The sequence below is a fragment of the Mesoplodon mirus genome (assembly GCF_964341445.2).
Source record: "Mesoplodon mirus genome assembly, chromosome: 11".
Lineage (NCBI taxonomy): Eukaryota > Metazoa > Chordata > Mammalia > Artiodactyla > Ziphiidae > Mesoplodon > Mesoplodon mirus.
The window spans coordinates 87,401,441-87,424,089 of record NC_138987.1 but is presented as its reverse complement, the minus strand read 5'-3'; the positions used below and the strand labels follow the sequence as shown (position 1 = coordinate 87,424,089).

The 22,649-nt window shown below is 39.0% G+C and overlaps 1 pseudogene across 1 annotated transcript; it reads right to left on the bottom strand.

Annotated features, from left to right (window-relative positions):
- Positions 1-11,155: 11,155 nt before the first annotated feature.
- Positions 11,156-12,630, bottom strand: LOC309811975 (lysosomal dipeptide transporter MFSD1-like; annotated as a pseudogene). Its single transcript has one exon. The product of its transcript is annotated as a lysosomal dipeptide transporter MFSD1-like (transcript).
- Between the last annotated feature and the right edge of the window lie 10,019 nt (positions 12,631-22,649).

Sequence of the window (22,649 nt, the reverse complement as noted above, 5' to 3'; positions counted from 1 at the left end):
TCTTTTGTGTTTCCAAATTTCCAAATTTTTTATAGAAGATACAGTGTTTTCATTTACTAGCAACAAAAGGGAGAATTGCTTCATAGACTTTTTTTTTTTTTTTTTTTTTTTTTTTTTTGCGGTACACGGGCCTCTCACTGTTGTGGCCTCGCCCGTTGCGGAGCACAGGCTCTGGACGCACAGGCTCAGTAGCCACGGCTCACGGGCCCAGCCACTGCATGGCATGTGGGATCCTCCCGGACCAGGGCACGAACCCGTGTCCCCTGCATTGGCAGGCAGACTCTCAACCACTGCACCACCAGGGAAGCCCACTTCATAGACATTTTAATAGAGAATTTATATATTGAAAACTGTGCTGCCTATTCAAGTGATTGTTCTGTAGATGTTCCCAAAAAGCAGGTGGACTATCAGTTTGTGGCCTCAGGTATTATCTTTAAAAAACTCCAGTATTCAGAATTACGTGAACAGACATGTGAACCTACATATATATATATTATATATATATTATATTGATATATATACACACATATATATAATCTTTTCAGAAAAACCATTTCTATATATATGTATATGTGTGTGTTGTTTTATATATATATATATATATCAATATATGTAATATATATATAATGTGTAATCTTTTCAGAAAAGAAACCATTTGGGGAGGAGTGTACTGTTAGGGTAATTTTTGAAGGCAAATATTCAATCATTTTGATTTGAGTTTTGAGTTCAGTGATTGAATTGAAGTGTGGTATAGTGGAAAGAATGATGAAACAGTAATTCTGGTATTGATGTCGTTTCCATTATCTAGTTGTGTGGCCATCAACAAGTCTATTTTCTCTCTGAGTACTGGAATTTCCTTATCTCTAAAATGTTGGGGTAGGTGATCTCCAGGGACACTTCCAGGTGTAAAATAGAAGCTCATATTATCTGAGTATTTAGTTTAAGACTTATTGGTAATCATATTCTTTTGGTTCTTCTACATGAAGATGAAAAGCTATGGATCCATGCTCTTAACCAGTACTGCAAATAATGATGTCTGTGTTGTTGAGCTACTCTGAGGATTAAAATGAGATAATATATTTAAAGTAATGAGTACAGCTCATAGCTGTAGCATAGAAAACATACAGTAAATGCTATTTTTAACGTCTTACAGATTATACTACCTTAACAAATTCCCCCCTCCCCCAAATATCTTTATTACTTAGACTCGTTAATCTTAGTGACAATGAATGTATTTGTTTTCTAGGGATGAATTAAGATTCATAAATGGGGCTTCCCTGGTGGCGCAGTGGTTGAGAGTCCGCCTGCCGATGCAGGGGACACAGGTTCGTACCCTGGTCCAGGAAGATCCCACATGCCGCGGAGTGGCTGGGCCCATGAGCCATGGCCGCTGAGCCTGCGTGTCCGGAGCCTGTGCTCCACAACTGGAGAGGCCACAACAGTGAGAGGCCCACATACTGCAAAAAAAAAAGACTCCTAAATGAATGTTACAATTTTTTGGGTAGTTATGACTGATGAAAAATTATACTTAAGGTCCCCATTTTCAAGGCCTTATTTGAAATTTGGTGAAAGTTCTCTGGTCAGGGATAAGATGTATTAGCATTTATGTACAAATATAAAATATTTTTATTTAAAAATTTTTTTATTATAAAACCAACTTATAAAACTTAGCATATGGGGAAGATTCAACCGTCAAAACACATTGACCATTACCATTGTAGTGTGCCTCTTAAATCATTTATTCCATATTTAATTTTTAACAATTTAAACAATATGGTAGATAGGTAGAATTTGGAATTCTGTTTTTATCATTTAATATTATAAGCATGTGTCATGTAATTTGGTATCTTTACAAACATTTTTTGAAAAAAATAATTTTTATGTGGTCACTAGTTCCCTGCTCACTATCACTTCTATTTATTGCCACCATTTATTTATTTTTTGGCCTCACTGATGGCTTGCAGAATCCTAGTTCCCCGACCAGGGATTGAACCCAGGCCCTCAGCAGTGAAAGCTCAGAGTCCCAATGGCTAGGCCTCCAGGGAATTCCCTACAAACATCATTTTAATGGATGCACATATTTTAACTCTTGTTCTTATCAGCAAACCTTTTTAAAAAAATTTTTTTTCTAGGTGTACAGTTTTATGATCCACATGATTATATCTTTTAATAATTTCATATTTTCCTGTTGCATATCATATTGCATTGTCTAGAGCTCAAGAATTGCTAGTAGTTTAACATATTTGAACTAAGGCTCCACAGGATGGCGGTGAAAGATGACATAGGAGAGAGAAAGTAGATTTAGATCATGAAGATCTAAATGCCCTTGAATGTTATGCTAACAGTTTTGAACTTTATCCTGTAGAAAAGAGATGTGTGAAAAATGAAATTAGATCCTTACTTCACATCATTCAGTTCCATATGGGTTACGGAGTAGATGTGGAAGGCGAATATGTAATACACTTAGAGAAAAAAGAAGGAAGACTATCTTTATGACCTCAACATGTGGAAGAATTTCTAAAACAAACATGGAAAGCAAAATCCATAGATTCTTATCAACAGATGGTTATTGAATACCTACTAAGCAAGACACTATTCTTTGTCATTTTGATGTATCAGTGGTCAGAACAGAAAAGACAAAAATCCCTTTCATTATGGGATTTTTTTTTTTTTTTTTTTTTTTTTTTTTTTTTTTTTGGCTGCGTTGGGTCTCTGCTGCTCGTGGACTTTCTCTAGTTGCAGTGAGCAGGGGCTACTCTTCGTTGCGGTGCTCAGGCTTCTCCTTCCGGTGGCTTCTCTTGTGGAGCATGGGCTCTAGGCACACGGGCTTCAGTAGTTGTGACGCGCAGGCTCAGTAGTTGCAGCATGCAGGCTTAGTTGCTCTGCGGCATGTGGGATCTTCCTGGACCAGGGATTGAACCTGTGTCCCCTGCATTGGCAGGCGGATTCTTAACGACTGCATCACCAGGGAAGTCCTCATTATGCGATTTTACATGCTTATAGTTTATAAAATACAAAACATAATATTGTAATACATAATTTGTAATATTGTAAAATAAATACAATACATAATAAATTAGTCAGCCCTTCCTTTCTGTGGGTTCCACATCCACAGATATAGAGGGCCAACTGAATGTAGTATGACATTTTATGTAAGGGACTTAAGCATCCACAGGTTTTGGTATCCATGGCATCCCAGAATCAATCTATCCATGAGGGACAACTGTATACAGTATATAAGAAGGTGGAAAATGCTATTTTCTCCTGAATCATTCTCCAAAACTCAGTCCTAGTTGTCTGTGTTTTTCTGTCAGTCTCTTTCCCTTCATGATCTTAATGCAGTTCCCTGGCTGTAAGTACCATTTATATGATGATGGTTCCCACATTTTAATTTCTGGCCCAGAATTCCACGTTTGTATATTCAGTTGCCTACATGACAACTTCACTTGGATGTCCTATAAACATCTTAAACTGAACATATTCAAAACTAAGCTCCTGATTTCATCTACTAAACCTCCTCCACCCAGTCTTCCTCCATTCAGCTGATACCAGTTCCATTCTACCAGTTGCTCATTATTTGGCTCCTGGTACAATCTGGTTCCATCTCCTGTCATTATTTTTCCTAGCCTCTTGGGTCTCCTTTTTGTACTTTTTAAACAAAGTGTTAGACTCCCACTGAGTCAAGGGCCTTTGTAGTGATTGTTCCCTCTGTCTGGAATATTCTTCCCTGAGCAATTGACATGGTGAACTCCCTCACCTTTTCTAAGTCTTAGTGCCATTTTTAAAATGAAGCCCATGATGACTGCTCTATGCAGCTTTATAGCCATTGATCATTATTGCCTAGATTTGTTATTTCATTAATGATTTCAAGTTGTGATGTTTAATTCTGTAAGTTCTTCTTTGTTTATTAGCTGGAATACTTTTATAAAAAGAAATAATCCTTCATCAATTATATGGTTATCCTGAGGTATAATTATATAACAAAGGAGAGAGAAATGCTTGATTCTTTTTATGAGAAGACTTTTAACTTTTGATTGAATGCCTTCAATGATTATAGGATCATTCATATTTTGTCATTCCTCTTCCAAGTTATATTCTAATTTGCTCTGAATTTTATTTTTTCTACTAATTTTTAATCCCATAAGCTAGTCACTGTAGATATTATTTGCATTTTATGTATTAAAGTTGTTTTAATATAAGCTGTGAATGGTTGATTTTATCTTTTAACAGAATAGTTTATTCCATTTACATTTATTGTAATTAATATACTTGAATTCATTTATACCATCTTATTTTGGGCCTTTTCAGCCCGCTTTCTTTTTTTCTTTTCTGTTATTGTCTACTTTTAGATTAAGTTGTTTTTCTTATTTTCCTCTTCTACTAATAAAGATATATGCACTTTATTCTAATCTTTTTGTAGTTACCCTCCTGCTAGACAATATAAAGACTTAGAATGCTCAAATTTTGATTAGTATTTTACTTCTATCTTAATATTTTAACTGCCACATTAGATGCTGTTGCTATTGATTTATACAGTGCTTTTTCAGATTCACCTCATGTTTGCCATTTTCATTGATTGTTGGCATATCTTGCATCTTAGACCTTGCCTAAGAAGTTATTTTCCTTCTTCATGAAGTACATACTTTATACATTCCTCTAGTGATGGCTGTTATTAATAAACTCTTTGAGATTTTATTCTTTTGTAGATGCCCTTATTTCACCTTTATTCTTGAAAGATGGTGTAGATGGGAATACAATTCTGTCTGAAAATTGTTCTCTCAGTGTTTTGAAGATATTCCACAATTCTTTCAGCTTCCATTGTTACTTTTGAGAGATTAGTCATCAGTCTGTCATTCTGTTGTAGGAAATCTATTTTCTCTCTCTGGTGGCTTGTAAGATCTTCTTTTTGTTTTCAGTCTTCTATAATTTCACAACAATGTGCCTCAGTGTGGATTTCTTTTGATTTTACCCTCCTGGGGTTTGTTGCCTCCTGATTGTGAGGATTTATATATATATATATATATATATATATATATATATATATTACTTTAAAAAAGTCTGGAAAATTATCAGCTCTTATCTATTTAAAAAGTTCTTCCCAATCTCTTTAGTCTTTCTTGTAACTCTGTTTCATCATATACACCCTACCTCTTAAACTCTTTTATTTTCCATCTAATGGTTTCTCTGTGATACATTCCGTGTATTTTCTCACTCTGTTTTCTTGGTTTCTTAGCTCTTCTTTTCTCCCTGATTTTCCATCTGAGAAATTCTTCTGAATAAGTTCTTCAAAAGTATTTTCTAGTTCTCTGATTCTCTCTTCTACTTTGTTTATTCATATATTTAAACCAATATTGTTTCTAATTTCAATTATATTTTCATTTTTAGAGGTTTTATTTGGTTTTATCTTCAAATCTGCATGGTCAATTTCGTTCCTTCATTTATACTTTCAGTACACTATTTCTTATATTACTACATAAATATATTATTTATTTTTATTAATTATATTCTTATTATATAATTACCTTTTATTCAGTATCTGGTCATTCTAATATATGTAATTGTTGCATGTGTGATTTTTTTATCTTCTTGATTCTTCTAGTTTTTACTCATAGTTGCATGTTTCTTCTTTTCTTTGTTTTTATTGTTGAGCTCCTAACCTTGGAAATTTAGATTTGGAAATTATTTGAGAGAGGGTTGGAATGTATTTCCCCAGAAAAAAATGTTTGTTTTTGTCAGGTGCCTGAGGGCACTACTGTCCTAGGGCTACTTTAAACTTCATTTCAGTTTGGAGTTTTTCCAGTAACAGAGGTAATATAAATTTCACTTCTTATTCCACCATGGGACAGCCTATAATTATGAGTTCTCCAGGCGGAATGTCCATCCCCCTTCTCCCAGAGCCAAGGCTACAGCAGTATACATTTGGTATCTTCCTGTAATTCTTTCCCTTTACTTCACTAACTTACGCTTTTATGCAGGATTCTTTGATTTGCTTTTCTACTTTGTAAAGAATCAAGGCTTTGTGTTCTTTCCCTTATGTTTGAGTCCCACTAAAACCCAATCACCAGAGAGCTATCCAGCTGGATTCCAACTTTTATGTGAATTTAGGCCTCTTAGGATTTCTTTTTTGGGTGCTGCTAGCCCAGTAATGTATTTTAAAACATGGTTTTGCATTTTATCTAGCTAAATTGACATGTAAGATTAAAAAATCTGAATAGATGAGAAACCATGGAAGAACTGTGATGTTTTAAGAACTACCTTAAAAATGAGTTTTCTAGACTCAGAAGATGTTGTGGGCAAGTACTTGGAACTGTTATGAAACTGACACTTCTCATATTCTATAAAAATTTTTAGATCATAGGAAAAAATAGCCTTAATACAAAACCTAATGAAGATAGTTTCAATAAAGTTTGTGGGTCAGTCTCATTTGTGCCTATCAATTTAGGAATCTGGAAAAAAAACCACAACATTTTAAATCAGGATTTATTTCAGGAAGACAAAGATAGTTGACTATCAGGGAATCTAATATGTAAAGGATAAGATATGTATTATCTCAGTAAATCCTGAAAAAGCATTGATTATATTCAACACAAATTTAACATAAGTACTTAGTAAACTGGGAATAGAAACATTCACAACATAATGAAGTATAGTTATTTTAATTCAGTAATTAATATATTGTTTCATGGTAAAAACTTGAGTTTAGAGCCCAAATAAAAGTGTCAAATTAGTGGTTTTACTTTTGAGAATCATATTTTTGTAGTTCAAGATGGGAAAAAAAGGGATCACTAAAAGAGGAAGATTAGAATTGAAAGAGAAAAGAACCAAGAACAGAACTTTGAAAGTGCCCGTAATTGGGGTTGGTGGGGGGGTAGAAACTGAAAAAGATGTCGTTAAAGAGTTTGAGAACCTGGGCAAAAGAGCTTCTTGGAAATGTAATGAGGAAAGAATTTTAAGAATAAGACAAGACCAAATGATGTAAAATATCATAGAATGGTTGAGAAAAAAAAGGACTAAGGAAAAAATCATTGGATTTGACTATTAGGAAGTCATGGTGACTTTTCAGAGTGATATTTCAGTAGAGCATTGTGGATAGAATACAGATTGTAGTTTATTGAACTGTGGACTCAAAATGGAGTAGATACGTGATTATACGTTTCCCCACCTTGTTTGTTGGTAAAGAATAAGAGAGAAGCAAGATAGACCTCAAGTTTTGTTTCTGGTTTTTAAATAAGCAATGGTATTTATAGACTAAAAGGAAAGAGACTTGTATAGAGAGATTAAAGACTTTGATGGAATATGTTTTGGATATTAATACACTCAAAGGAAGTAAACTTTCAGATGGAGAGATTAAAGACTTTGATGAAATATTGTTTTGGAGAAGTCAGGAAACCATAGAGTAAAGAACTAAGTAGTAAGAATTAACCTTGGTATGGAAAGAGACACTTAATTATCTGAGAAAAAAAAAAAGATATGTGTTGAGCACACAAAGAAATTTAGGAGTGGGAGGAAGGAGATTAAGAGAATTAATGTTTAGCCTTGATTTCAATGAAGTGAGGTCATTTATTGAAACTAAAGAAAGTATGAGTAGGCTTTTGGAGACTTGAATAATGTAGGAAAAGTTCTCAATTGGTGATGTTTCATAGTAAATTAATCAAGGATGATTAAAAGATAAATTACCAGAATTAAGAGGAGCCGAAATAACATTAACTTACAGATAAGAAGCTTAAAATATAGTGTTTTCCATTATGGTGTAGTTATAAATGTTGCGGGTCAGGTTGCCTAGAGAGCACACTCTGAGACAGAAATTTGCAAACAGGATGTTTATTTTAATTTTTTAAATTTATTATTTTTTTAAGTGGTTCTTGTTTACATGTTTAATGTTAATGAACAGACCAACTCAGCACACTAATCTTCAGGACACAAACAAGGAGCAGGCAGCTGGGGCTGCGGAGCCCAAGTCCGCCAGGACAGCCTGTTGACCCGCAGCAAACAGGATGTTTATTGAGTGAATGCTCTTGAGATCAACACCTGTGGTAGAAGAGAAGGAAGCAGGATTGGGCAGAGAGAGCTGTGATACAATCTCGGCAAAAGTTACCACTAACCTCAGAGGATGGGTGCCCTGCAGAGCTGTCCTGCATTAAGTTGAGGGGGCCAGGCTGCTATAGCCCCATGTTGATCTGTCATTAATGCAGGCAACCCCTGGTAAGAGGAAGCCCCTTGGGCAAGAAGGCTGTCTTGAACTGAGGGCATTTATACAAAGGCCTGATGGCTAAGGGCTGTTATCTGACAATACTTCTGTAGTGGGAGAAGTAAGTCTGTAGTCCCGGAGGGACAGGGCTTCACATTATAGCATCCACTTCAGTCTACCCCTTATGCTACTTAAATCCACTTTTTAAATATCACTTCTGGGAGGAGGTCCTCCAGCGTTCTGTTGGACCCGTTTCTGTGGGGAAAGCTTACAAGAGAATAGTTAATGGGATAAACCAAGGTCTGTATTAGTAATCTGGGCTTGAGTGGCAATTGACAGTCATCCACTCCCATCTCTTTATCTATTATATGTTGCCCTCATCCTCAGCTTGCATCTCTTCTGGTCTAGTTGGCTTATCTTCTGAGCTAGTTGAGCCCCTGGTCACCATGCCCTTTACAGGCTATGGCTGTTGCACTCATTGGTTTACCTTCAAATTTGGGCAAAAGAATACCCAGAGATGCCCAAATGGATCACCAGGGTGCCAACTATATTCCACCCTGCCTTATCTCCTAATGATGATCAGGGTCAATTATTCTTGACAGGATGATGATGCCCTTCTTGCATACTGCTTCTTTGGCAAAAGGGTGCCAAAATGCTTGGGTCGCAACTATAGATTAAAAATTGCTGAGTCTCCTTTGGGAGCAGGAGGGAAGCCTCGACATCTAGTTTGAGCAAGGGGGAAACATTTGTCCTTAACAGGGAAGAGTGGGCCACTTCTATACATACTTGGAGGACTTAGAGGAATCTATGGATTCTGGATTTATAATGCATCAACTTAGATGACTCCAATCCCATATCTCATAGTCCCATTCTTTGCCAGCAACAGCCTTGACCTTGGCATAGTGGATTGAGAAATTAATTTTCTTTGGAACTCTGCTAAGTACTGGGCCTATTCCTCAGCGTTCTCTGTCCTCCAGCTGCAGGAGATAAGATTATGTGCTGCTATGGAGACCTCCTGACTTTCACACTTAGCTGTTTATTTTTTCCCCAAACTTTGGATTTTAAAGAATTGAGATGTAATTCACATATCATAAAATTCACCCTTTTAAAGTGTAAAATTCTTTGGTTTTAGTATATTCATAAAGTTGTACTTCTAATTCAAAACATTTCTATTTCAAAACATTTCCATCACCCCAGAAAGAAACCCCGAGCCCATAATACTCTTCATTCCCTTCTTCTAGCTTCTGGAAAGCACTAATCTACTTCGTCTCTATGGATTTGTCTATTCCACACATTTCATATAAGTTTTAATGAAATATGTGATTTTTGTGTCTGGTTTCTTTTACTCAGGATGTTTTCAAGGTTCATCCATATTATAGCATGTATCAGTACTTCAATTCCTTTTTATGATTAAATAATAATCCACTGTTTGGATATAGCATATTTTGTTTATCCACTCATCAGTTGATGGACATTTGGGTTGTCTTCATCTTTTGGATGTTATAAATAATGCTGCTGTGAACATTCGTGTACAAGTTTTTTTGACATATATTTTTGAATTCTCTCAGGTATACCCATAGGAGTAGAATTGCTGGATCATATGGTAACTCTATGTTTAACTTTTTGAGGAACTGCCAGACTGTTTTTCAAAGCAGCTGCATGATTTTACATTCCCATCAGCAATGTAGGAGGGTTCCAATTTTTCCACATTATGGTCGATACTTGTTATTGTTTGTATTTTTGACCAGTCATCTAGTGAGTGTAAAGTGGGATCTCATTGGGGTTTTGAGTTGCATTTCCGTAATGACTCAAGATAGCATGTGCTTGTTGTCCATTTGTATATCTTCTTTGGAAAAATGTCTTAGTCCTTTGCTCGTTTATTTATTTTATTTATTTTATTTTTGGCTGCGTTGAGTCTTTGTTGCTGCACACGGGCTTCCTCTAGTTGCAGAGAGCGGGGGCTCTTTGTTGCGGTGCACAGGCTTCTCATTACAGTGGCTTCTCTTGTTGCGGAGCATGGGCTCTGGCTCATGGGCTTCAGTAGTTGTGGTGCATGGGCTTAGTTGCTCCACAGCATGTGGGATCTTCCCAGACCAGGGCTTGAACCCGTGTCCCCTGCATTGGCAGGCGGATTCTCAACCACTGCGCCACCAGGGAAGTCCCTTTGCTCATTTTTTACTTGGATTGTCTTTTTGTCATTGAGGCGTTCTTTGGATGTTAAACCCTTATCAGATAACGTGTTTTGGAAGTGCTTTCCCCCATTCCGTGGTTTGTCTTTTCACTCTTCTGATAGTGTACCTTTTTTCTTTCTTTTGCAATGTTTGTTTATTCTTGTAGATATGCAATTATCATAGTTTACAGGACGTTTTTAGTAATTAATTGGACTATAAGAAAAACCATACAGAAAGTTTGTACCACAAACTTATGTCCCTAGGGATTAGGATCCTCAGTAACAGAAATAAAGAAGCTCAAAAGGGTCACTGCTCAGCAACCTCTGGTAACTAAAGAGAGCAGAACACAATCTGCTATTTGTGGAAATGAGACTTCATAAAAATATCTTTCAAATATTCCCTATTACTAAAGGGAATGCCTATTAAAATGCCATTGTTTATCCTATATAAAATATCCTACCCCCTCAAAAACTTTTTTTTTGCTTTAAGATAAAGAAAAGGCCATATCCCTAAGATACACTTTGTGAAAATTATCTCAATACAAGATCCAAAGACTTTCATTATTTACTGTCCTTACTCAAAATCACCTGCATGTACCAGATGCAATTTTCTAATCTTCATCATTGATGAGCCTATTCCAAAGCAGAATTCTTCAGCAATACAAAAGACACAGGCTAAAATAGTCTTCACAGTTATACTTTAAAATAGATGTATTCAAAATATAAATATTATAATTCTTCAGACCATTATTTTTCCTAATGACTAAACTCTAAATTAAAAAAAAAATGGACGTTTTCAAACCAATGATGTGTGCAGCCCACTCTCATGACACAGTCATTTAAACTTCTCATTCTGCATGAGAAAGTTTTATTTCATCCCTTTGTCTTGCAGAATAATTTAGGTTCCCACCTTGGGCACGATTCACCAAGTAGAGTAAGACCACAGATAAAAGTGAGAAAGAAACACAGGCAATGAAGAAAACTCCTAAAAACAGATATCCCCAAGTATCCAATATCATGCCAGCAATGATGGAAATGACTGCCAACCCAAGATTCTGAGTGGACTGCATGAAGCCATATGCAGTTCCCAGTTGATGTTTGGGAACTACAAATGCCACCATTGGCCACAGTGCACAGGCAAGCAATGAGTAGAGTGTCCCAGGAGACACATAGCAATCCAAGGGTTCCACAGCCTGAAGGCCAGCATCATGTGGGAAGCAAGAGTGGTCACCACTGCACACACAACCCAGATGATGTTCTTTCCTGTTTTATCCACCAGAAGCCCAAATATTGGGGACATGGGAGCTGATATTACATACACAATACTGTTAATAGCACTCGCTGCCTGGGAGGAAAAGCCAGATTTCTCTGTAAAGAAAACTTTCCCAAGTCCAATGAAAGGGAACACAGCAACATAATAGCAGACACAGATGATAAATATCAGCCACAGGGGGAAGGAGAAGTCCTTCACATCAGTTAACTTTATGACTTAAGCTGTTTTTCCTTGTTCTTTATGAAGGATGCGTTCTGCTCTCTGATCCAAGTAAGCAAGGGCCAAGGCACAGACTAGTGAAAGAATACATGTTATACCCCCGATCCTAAGTGTGACCCCAAGGGTTGTATGACCAGCAGAACCCAATGAAGCTTCAACCTTAGAATACAGCCATCCCATGAGGTTCATGTTTACTGTACTTCCAATTCTAGCCATGCTAAGTTGGAGTCCAAACACCAAGTTTAATTCTTTGCCTTTAAACCAACTCACAGCATATGTATTCTGGGCAACTGCTAAGGACTCCCCACCAATCCCAAACACAAACCTTCCAAATTCCATCAACCAAAAAGCATGAAATATTCCACCCAGAGCAAAAACAACCTGTCCAACGCAAACAAAGCAACTAAACATAATGGCGCCCCATTGTATTCCAAATACGCAGTCTATCAAAAAGCCACCAAAGAAACACAAAACTACATTGGGCCAAGAATACCAGGCATACAGCATCATGAATTTCGTGGTATTCACCTGAATATCCCGTTTAACCTGAGTCTGAAAGGCAGCAGGATTATCATAGCAAAAATAGCTGCCGAAACCAAGGAAGCACGTCAGCAACAGCACCAAAAGCTGGTGCGCCAGGTGACTGGGGTCGCAGAGGGCCGGCAGCGCCCCGGGGGCAGGGGGAGGTAATGGGCGGGGGGGGGGGGGGGCGCCTCTGCTGGCCTCGTTGGGGCCGCCAGTCAGCGGCGCCCTCTCTTCCTCCTCCTCCTCCTCCTCCATCGGGCCAATGGGAGACCGAGAGACGACAGTGACTCCTGAGAGTGTACTTTTGATACACAGAAATCTTTCATTTTAGTGAAGTTCAATTTATCCAATTTTGTTGCCTGTACTTTTGGTTTCACGTTTAAGAAACCATTGTCAAATCTAAGGTCGTGAGGGTTTGCCCCTATATTTTCTTCTAAGAGTTTTATAGTTTTAGTTTTTTATTTATTGAAATATAGTTGATGTACAATGTTAGTTTTAGCTGTACAGCAAAGTGATTCAGTTATATATATATCTATTCTTTTTCAGATTCATTCTGTTAGATTATTACAAGATACTGAGTATAATTCTCTGCTGTACAGTAGGTCCTCATTGGTTATATATTTTTTATATATAGTCGTGTGTATATGTTAATCCCGAACTCCTAATTTATCCCCCTCCCCCTTCCCCTTTGGTAACCATAAGTTTGTTTTCTGTGCCTGAGTTATTACTCAGCCATAAAAAAGAATGAAATAATGCCATTTGTAGCAACATGGGTGGACCTAGAGATTATCATACTGAGTGAAGTAAGCCAGGCAGAGAAAGACAAATATCATATGATATCAGTTATATGTGGAATCTTAAAAAATGATACAAATGAACTTACTTATAGTTTCAGTTCTTAAATTTAAGTATTTGATCCACTTTGTGTTAATTTTTGTATATTCTGAGTTAGAGGTTCAACCTTATTCTTTTGTATGTGGATATCCAGTTGTCCCAACATCACTTATTGAAGAGACTATTCTTTCCCCATTGAATAGACTTGGTACCATTGTCAAAAACTATCAATGTATGAATTTATTACTGGACTCCATTGATTTATATGTCTGTCTTTATACCAGTACTACCCTGTCTTGATTACTGTATCTTTGTAGTAAGTTTGAAATCAGGAAGTATGAGTCCTCCAACTTTATTTCACATATAGCTTTTAATTAATGATTTATAACCACCAGACTTTCATTCTTTTTCTCCAGAGCATAAATTCTCAGAAACTGCTCTAATTATATTTTTCTTAAAATGTTTATTTCCTCAAATTCTCCAAGTCCTGATACATTGCACCTGCTAAACCGTTTCTTCCCACTGGTGTATCATCTCAGTTCACCACGGGTGAAAATAACAATTGAACTGTCTACTTTGATCCAGGTCTCTTAGAACCTAGTTTTATAATATTCTTCTGGCTCCTTCTGGCCCTTGTTGAGTAGGTGGAGGGCAGGTAGGAGGACCTGGAGCTACCTGAGATCCACCACCAGCGATGGGGGTCTCATTGCTAGTCATCCAGAGAATATTCAAATACCAAAATCTCATCTTCGTATTTGCTTTCTCAGAGGGTACTGGTACTAACTGAAGCAGACTCTGAGACAGACATTAGTGTGCAGGGAACTTATTAGGGGCCCAGTATTTGTTGGGGAAGGAAAGGAAGAGGCACTGGGCAGAGGCAGAAATTAGGCCGTGATGCGGTCTCCACGTAGCCTCAGCCAACTTCACGGGGAGCTCAGAAGCTGGGGAGGCCCTGCAGAGTTGACCCGAGTTGGGGTGAGAGAGTCAGTAAACTTGTGTACGGACTAGTCATCTTATGGGCTTCTGTTTATGGGGGATGCAGCTGTCTTCAGCTGAAGTCAGTTCCTGGAGAGGGCTGAGAGTTGAGGAATCTGCCAGCAGCTCTTACAGCCACTGAGAAATAAGCCCTTCAGCCCTGAAAAGGGGATCTGAATGCTTATCACAGAGCCCACCATCAGAATCTGTCAACCAAGAAATATAATTCCAGTGATATGTCTGAGACAGTTACAGGCTTTTGGCATCCTCTTATTTTCCCACTGATACGAAAGAGGGTGTTGGAGAGCAGAACGGCATTAGGCACTGGAGGTAGTACAGGACCAAATCCAGGGGGATTGTAGAGAAGGCTAAAGTTGCTGAGGGGAGAGGAAACAGTTCTCTGATTCCATGATTGCATCCTGGATCTGCTTCCACTCAGTTGTGAAGGAATGGAAGCAGAAGGCTATATTTAATTTAATATAATTTTTAAATTTTTTGCCTTTACACAGCAGAAATTTATCTTCTCACAGTTCTGGAGGCCAGAAATCCAAAGTCAAGGTGTCACCAGGGCTGTTCTCCCTCCGAAGGCTCTAGGGGAAGATCCTTCCTTGCCTCTTTCAGCTTCTGGTGGCTCCAGGTATTCTTTGGCTTGTGGCTGTGTTGCCAGGCCTTCTCCTCTCTATTTTCTCCTCCTCTGTTTCCACTTCGATATGGTTTTCTTCTCATTGGTCTGTTGTGTAGTCATTGCTCGGTCAGCCTTTAGGTTTTTTCAGAGGTAGTTGTTCCATATGTAGCTGTAGACCTGGTGTATCCATGAGAGAAAGTGAGTTCAGGATCTTTCTACATTGCCACCTTGAACCAGAACTGCTGCTTTTTTTTTTTTTACGATTATTTGCTTTTTGTTCTTCAGGAACTTAGCAGAGATCTTCTCTAACCCTACAGCACCAGTGTGACTTTGCATGGTTTGTGAAGATTTCTTCACCTAAATAAAGGAACTTCATTTTCAGAGGATTCTTGTTAGAGGTGTCATTTTGTTGGAGTTCACTGTTAGTGTCAATGACGTTGATTTATTGGTGTTACATGTTGGGTTTTCCAGGATTCACGCTCTGAGACAGGGGTTATTGTTATGGTTGTATATTAGGGAGTGTCCTTGGGGTGAGACCTATAAACAGGGCTGGGCAGGTGAGGAACCCAGCTAGATAGAGGCCCAGGCTGGCAGCCTCTGCTGACCCCATGGGGAGCTCTGGAGCTGAGAAGGCCTGTCAGAGATGCCTCACATTGGGCCAGAACTTCCAGTCCTTTATCCCTTGATTAGTCATTGTATGCAGGCTACTCCTGGAAGGGTGTGACTTTGGGTGAAGGGGTTCAGTGTGGCCGAGGCAGAGGGAGTCCTGAGGAGGCTGCCAGGCAAGGCCACACGCTCCGACTTTCTCAGTGTCACGTGGCTCGTAAGTGTCAGAAATCTAGATTTTCTGACTCCTACTTAGGAGATCTTTCCTCTCTCAGATGCTACCCCTCACCTCCTGTAACTGCACAGTGGGACCAGCACCAAGCTTGCCACTGTGTTTTCTGGGCCTTGTTCTTGGCCGCAGTGGTTGAGCTGTGTGGACTTTTTGTGAAAGTAATATTTTTGAAAGACCTCAGGTGGCCTAGGTTTAGCAGAGTCAGCTCCAGGACTGGCTGAGGCAAAGCATTCCTCGAATGGATTCACCGCTAATTCACCAAGTTCTCTCGGACAATTTATAATAAATCTGAAGGGACACCGAACCGGCCAGCTTGCTTCCCATTTTTGTTCATTTCCAGGGTGGATACGGAGTTTGGCATCTCACTGGCTCTTTTTGCTGCCTGAATATGTCAGTCTTGAACTAAAAATAGCCTGCAGCTTACTGGGGTCGGTGTGGGTTGACTAGAGCTCAACTTCTCAGCAGCTCGGAGGAGGTTGGAAAGGAAGATGAAGGGGATCATTAAAGGAAAGAGATTTTATTTAGTGGTTAATATAGATGGCTTTGAGCTTTAGAAAATAAGAGTGATTGCTTCATGAAGTCTAGGTTAACCAAAAGGAGGTTATTTATCAACATTAGGAGAGCAAGGAATTGTTTTGCAGATGTGTAGGCACGATAGGAGAGAGGCAATGACTGGTGGCTTAGGAAGCACTATGGAGGTAAAGCAAAGAGTGTAGTCCAGGAGTGGATATGGAGTCAGTCTCTGGATGCTAGTTCTGATTCTGCTACTTACGAGCACATACCTTTGGGTCAAAGTCTTGCTCTCTCTTGGTTTTAGATTTTCCATCTTTAAAATGGGTCCGATTACATATGATTTGCCTTATTCCTTTGATGGTTACAAGGAGCAAATGAAATAATAGATGTACATGTGTGAAGTTCCATAGACAGAAGAATAAATTTCTAGGGCTCTCACATGAATCTCAAGGCTTTGGGCAATTCTTGAGACTCTGGGATACATACGAAATGGATAGAGTTTGGAAGATCATAGATCTGGGAGGTCCTAATTACCTCAGGAAGCATGGTTTTAGAGGAAGGAAACCGGTTCCTAGTTCCTCTTCTCTAGCTTCCAGGAGTCTTGATTCCTCTGTTCTTTTGGAGGTTCTCTGGAAATTGAGACTTCACTGGGCCCTTATAGGTGGCTTTAGTCTGTTTGGCCCTGTCTCAACTGTCTTGGACAAAATGAGCTTCTCTTGGAGCAACTAAAAGTTCAGGAAATGAGTCAGAATGACTGATAGTAGCTAGTGGTGCAAGATGATGCAGCTCTAACAAAAACATATTCTTTGTGTAGAAATGGAAGGTTTGAGAAAAAACTCACATCTCTTGTGAGAACTCAGTCAAGTAATAACGAAATTTTGGAATGAATATTCTCTACAGATTCCTGGTGAAGATACGTATGTGAGAAGACCATGATGTTTCACGGAAGACATAGCAGAAGCAGGACTCATCTGCTCTATTGAAGTAACCTTCTGACTCATCTTACTGTGTCTAGTTTCCTCTGTTCCAGTTCATTCTTCACACTGTCAAAAGAGTCACCTCTCTCAATCTGCTTGTGCTGTTTTTCCTGCTTAGCTCTGTCGCTTTCAAACTAAGGTCTAAATTCTTCAGCATAGCATATGCTAGACTCTAGGGCAGGGATTTTGTTTGCCATGTGCCTACATCATCTAGGATAATTTCTAGCAAATAGTTAAATGCCCAAATGTTCATGAATTTGTTTATGAATTAATAAAGAACATTCATGATTGGGCTTTAATCCACCTTTTCAGTTACCTCTCCTGTCCCCTCTTGCTCTACCTATTGGGGACAGGTGACTTGCTGTTCCCCAAATCAGTTTGCTTATTTCAATCCGTGTCTTTGAAAGACTTTTCTCGCTGACTGGAATGATCCCCTTTATCAACTGTGGCTGAAAAATATTCTTTTGATTCTTTAATATTCAGCTCAGTTGTCACCACTTCTTTGATGACTTTGTTGACCCTCATGGTCTATGTTCCATTCGACTTTGTTCTGCAGTGGTCACACTTCGAATGCTGTAAAGCAATTGTGTCCATGTCTGTGTCCCTCACAAGGTCTCATCTTGCTTATCTTTGTCAAGTTCCTGGGCATAATAGGTGGTTAATTAATGTGTGTTGAATGATCAAATGGATGTATTTTATGATGAACCAGTTAGCTTAGTGATAAGTGTACCATGTTCTCTCCATGGGCTATAATTAAGGAACTGGAATGAAAGACAGGTCAGACAGTAGGTACTGTGTTCAAATACTGTTTTGTTCTCAGGTTCCAAGATGAGAACTAGAAACATGTTTCATGGTCACAAACCTTATGGGCTCAACGGCTAATCACAGGTTTAAACTCTGGTGCTAATGAGGTGTGTTCTCCCCATGAAGTATCCTCTGTCATTTGGGAGAAAACTCTCTTTGGAGGGTACTGACTGCGCTACCAAGATGGCTCAGTATTTCACACATTCCCAGTAATAACTCAGTACAATTTTTCTTTTACTCCTACTGGAGGAACAATTTAAAGTATTTGTATATTGGATGGCAGGACTTTGTGTAACAGACTAGATTTTGTGAGACAGCGACTCAAAATAACGTGATTTAGTGTCTCACACAGTACCTAATACAGTAATATAATCATTAATATATTACATCACCTTGGAAATAAATTCTTACTTGTTTGGATCTTTATTGCAGAGGGGCAGTTATGATCTATGGTAAAAATGGAAACATATTTCAAAGTTAAGTAAAGCCCTGGAGAAAGTTTTTCATTTCTCTTTCCCATGTTTCATACTTACTGGTCTTAAATAACTCTTTAGTTGGTTAGAACCTCTTTAATGATAACCAGGACGCAGAATTAATTAATGACTTGTTAGCATTGTGAGATCTGGGGACAAAACAGAATGTTCTGGATCTTCAGCCGTATTGTATTATCATGCCCATTTTAAGGATCACATATCACCTGTGATGCCCCAGCACCATATTTTGATTATTATGGGATATCTGGAATTAATTTAAGACAGTCCTTTACTTTCTTACACCTCCCTGGTTAGCTATATAGTGAGAGTATAGTTAATTTTTAGCTCTCCCAACACAGATTGTTCCAAATCTGCTGTTCCACTATCAACTTTCCTAATCTAGTCTATGTTCTTGTATGCTGGTCTGGCTTATTTATATGTTGCAAGCTCTCTGTGCCAAAGGAATCCATCTCTGTGTCATCTGATCTACATAAAAGTCTTGTGAAGTGAATATTGTCCTCCCTATTTCATGGAAGGGAAAATGGGCTAAGAAACATTTGCAAGACCATGCTACTAGTATTCATTCATTCACCAACTATTTAATGAGCTCAGTGCAAGACACTGAATTGATAGTTGTCAAAAGGGGGTCTTTGCCCTCATGGAGCATATATTCTAGTGGATGTATGTTATAGAGCCTTTGACTTCAAGACTGACACATAGCCAAGCACCCCAGACTGTAAGATTCTTGAAAATAGGGACCCTATTCAGGGACTGTATCAGTTCAGTTACTGAATTGAATGGAATTCTGGCAACTAGGATTTATTCTTATCTGCTCTCCCTTGTTTTCTCCTTAGTGGATGTTTAACAAGGTGAATACCTATGTGTGGGTAGAACAAATGGATAGCCAGTTCCTAAGCTGGTATCCTTTGATGGCTTTTCTTTCCCCCAAATTCCCACCAGTGGCCACTTAACTGAAGGTACTGTCATTTCTGGCTTCCCCTAATAAGCTTCAAATGTATATGGTATGGGAAATGCATAATCTAGTAACTTAATACCTCAGTACAAATTAGGTAAACAGCCTGTTTTGGCTAGAGGGGCCCAGGTCTGAAGCATATGCCAAGAAAGTAGAAGTCCAGGTAGGTTGTTTTGACTGAGACGTTTGTTTGTTTGTTTGTTTTTCTTCAAGTGAAGCTGGCTGTGGCCTAAGTAACTAGGGTGAATCACAAGGCCTGGGGCAGTGAAGGTGAGGATGTATATGGAAGTATAGTCCAAGTGCTAAGGAGCTTCGGATGATATATGGGCAGTGTGTGAGACTGCGTGTGTGTGTGTGTGTCACAGTTTGCCTTAAGCACAGTTTGTATCCAGGAGGTGTCATGTGTAACTAAGACAGCAGCGCCTAAGTGAAACTTGTGTTTCTCCTTGGATTTGGCTGCTGAAAGACTGTACAATTTATGTAGTGCTTTCATTAATGGGACCCCGTTATAGTTCCCGGGTTAGGTTGGGTCAGCAGTGCATCAGATGGCCAGTGCTGTATATTACTCACCAGCTAAGAGGATGCTCCCAGCCATGTATTACCATGACAGTAGCTTCTATTCCATGGTGCCCATTTTTCACTTAAGGAAGAATTAAGGGAAGAAATGGCACAAATGGATGTTGTTGCTATAGATAAGGGGCTAGAGTAGCTTTGTGGTCTTAATTGAAAACCTATTATAGAGAAGGGGTATTCAGAGGCAGGAAGTAAGAGGTGTTCCACACAGCTAGCTAAACTAAATGGGAATGTGATTCTTAACGACTCTTGAGACAGTGCTGAGGACAATAACGGTTGTAATATTTTTGAAGAGCAGTGTGTAAATCCAATAAAAGGAGAGAAGAGATTTCTCATTTTCCTGTTTTTGGAGCCAGCAGGATTTCCAGCTGCATGTAATTTCAGGAAGTAATGTGACTATTTATTCAGTAATAGTTTGCAAATTTCCTGGGAAATGATGAAATCGTTCTGATGGAATTAAAATGGCTATTGAAACATATGTCATAATATTTGCCAAGTATTGTTTCTTGTCTGCTTAAACCATATTAATTTATTTCAAAATGGAAGTAAAATCTTAACAAATACTTCCTATAGGCATATTTTCCCGGAGTGAAAATACAGTATCATAATTCACATCACCAAAGCCAATCAAACAGGGCACATGGACAGGTGAAACCACAACTTTGGTAAGTGCTCTGAAAGAAAGGCACATGGTGCTGTGATACCTGAGCATTGATGGAAGGCTTTCGTGGAAGTGGAATTAAAGCCAAGACCTAAAGGATGACTAGGAGTTAGTAGCTAAGACTCGTGGCAAGAGTCCTCCGGATGGCAGACGACAGCATCTTCAAATGCCTGTGGTGGAGGGAAGCAGTACAGAATGTAGTTTGGGGATGGATGGCCGGGGCTCATGGTACAATATAGGCTGGAGAGTTGGGGGTTAAACCCAGTGAGGTTTGTAGACCATGTGAAAAATCTTCATCTCTATTTTAAGAGCAAGTAGATGCTGTAAAGGGGTTTTAATAGCAGGGGTGAGAGTGGAGGGTGATACAATCAAATCTCTGCTTTGGCCGCAATGTAGAGGCTGGATTGTAGAGGGACAGTAGTTCAGGTGGCCTCATTACTCAGTAATGAGAAAGAAGGTTAGATAAGCCTATGGACGTGGACATGCTTTAAGGTTTGGTTTACATGAATGTACAGTATCCTCTCACCAAATTCTCACCTATACTCACAGCAGCACACACACAGGAAGCTGGTGGAAGATGTTTAAGAACCTTTTCTTCAGAGTCCAGTCCTTGGTTGTCTTCTCTTGCTTAGCATCAGGAAGACAAATGGTTTTTTAATTCAAGCGCCAACTCTGGTTGGTTGGTAGTGGATACCAGGGGAGCCATACTGAGAAGGTTTCTGAAATCCTCTTTGGGTTTAACAAGAGAGTGCTCCGATAGCTTTGTGATGCTTCCCCTGGGCACGGAGCTAAGAGTCCTGAGAGTGGTGGTGTGCATTTCCCTCCTCTGTATGCCCTCAGTCCTTACCATGGCTTCGTTATGCATGTTGTGCTGATTCAGAGTTTTTGATTTTTTTTTTTTTTTTTGCAGTACGCGGGCCTCTCACCGTTGTGGCCTCTCCCGTTGCGGAGCACAGGCTCTGGGTGCGCAGGCTCAGTGGCCATGGCTCACGGGCCCAGCCACATCGCGGCATGTGGGATCTTCCCGGACCGGGACATGAACCCGTGTCCCCTGCATCAGCAGGCGGACTCTCAACCACTGCGCCACCAGGGAAGCCCCCAGAGTTTTTGATTTTTTAAAAATTTGACTCAAATCTGTACCTCTAGGTGAGTTCTTTCCCAAATTGGAGATAATTTCCAGCTTTCTATAGAACTTCTCTTCCTAGATGTCTTGTGGTAACTTAAACATTGTGTCTCAACATTGACTACATTATTTTCCCTTGTCAAAGGGATTAGTTCTGTCATGTTTCCTATTTTAGTTAATGACATTATCACCATTCCTGTTTCCTAAGCTAGAAACAGAAGATTCATCCTTGCCTCTTTGCTTTACCTTTCTCCCTTACATCCAGTTGAGAAAAATATTCCATTAATCCTACTTTATTTTTTTATTCTTAAAAATTTTTAATTGAAATATAGTTGATTTACAACATTATTAATTTCTGCATACAAAGTGACTCAGTTATACGTATATATTCAATCGTACTTTATAAATGTCTCTGGAATCCTGAGTCTCCTCTCTGTTCTATGATATTACAATCGCCCTAGTTCAGTGTCTAGTTTTCCTCCTAGAGATAAGGAAGTCAGTCTCCTAGCTGGTTTCTCATTATTACATCCTACCTGCACCCTGATTAGCTTTTCTACTACAACCAGAATCATCTTTCTAAATCTGATCATGTCATTCTTCTGTGGAAATTCCCTTCTTGTGTATAAATAACACGCAATGACCTCTCCTTAGCTTAGAAGCCTTTAATGGGTGGACCCGTACTTGTCCCCATCATTTCTCACTCTTCACACCATGCACGCCATTGGTCAAACGTGCTGAAGCTCTTGCTGCACCTGAGACTTGCCGTACTCCTTCATGGCTATGTATCTGTACAAGCTGTACTGTCTGCCTGGGCTGTCCTACTCACGCTACTCAAAGTTGTACCAGTCTTTTAAGTATCAGTTTAAACATCCTTCTGGGTCCAGTTAATTTCTCCAGAGATGAAT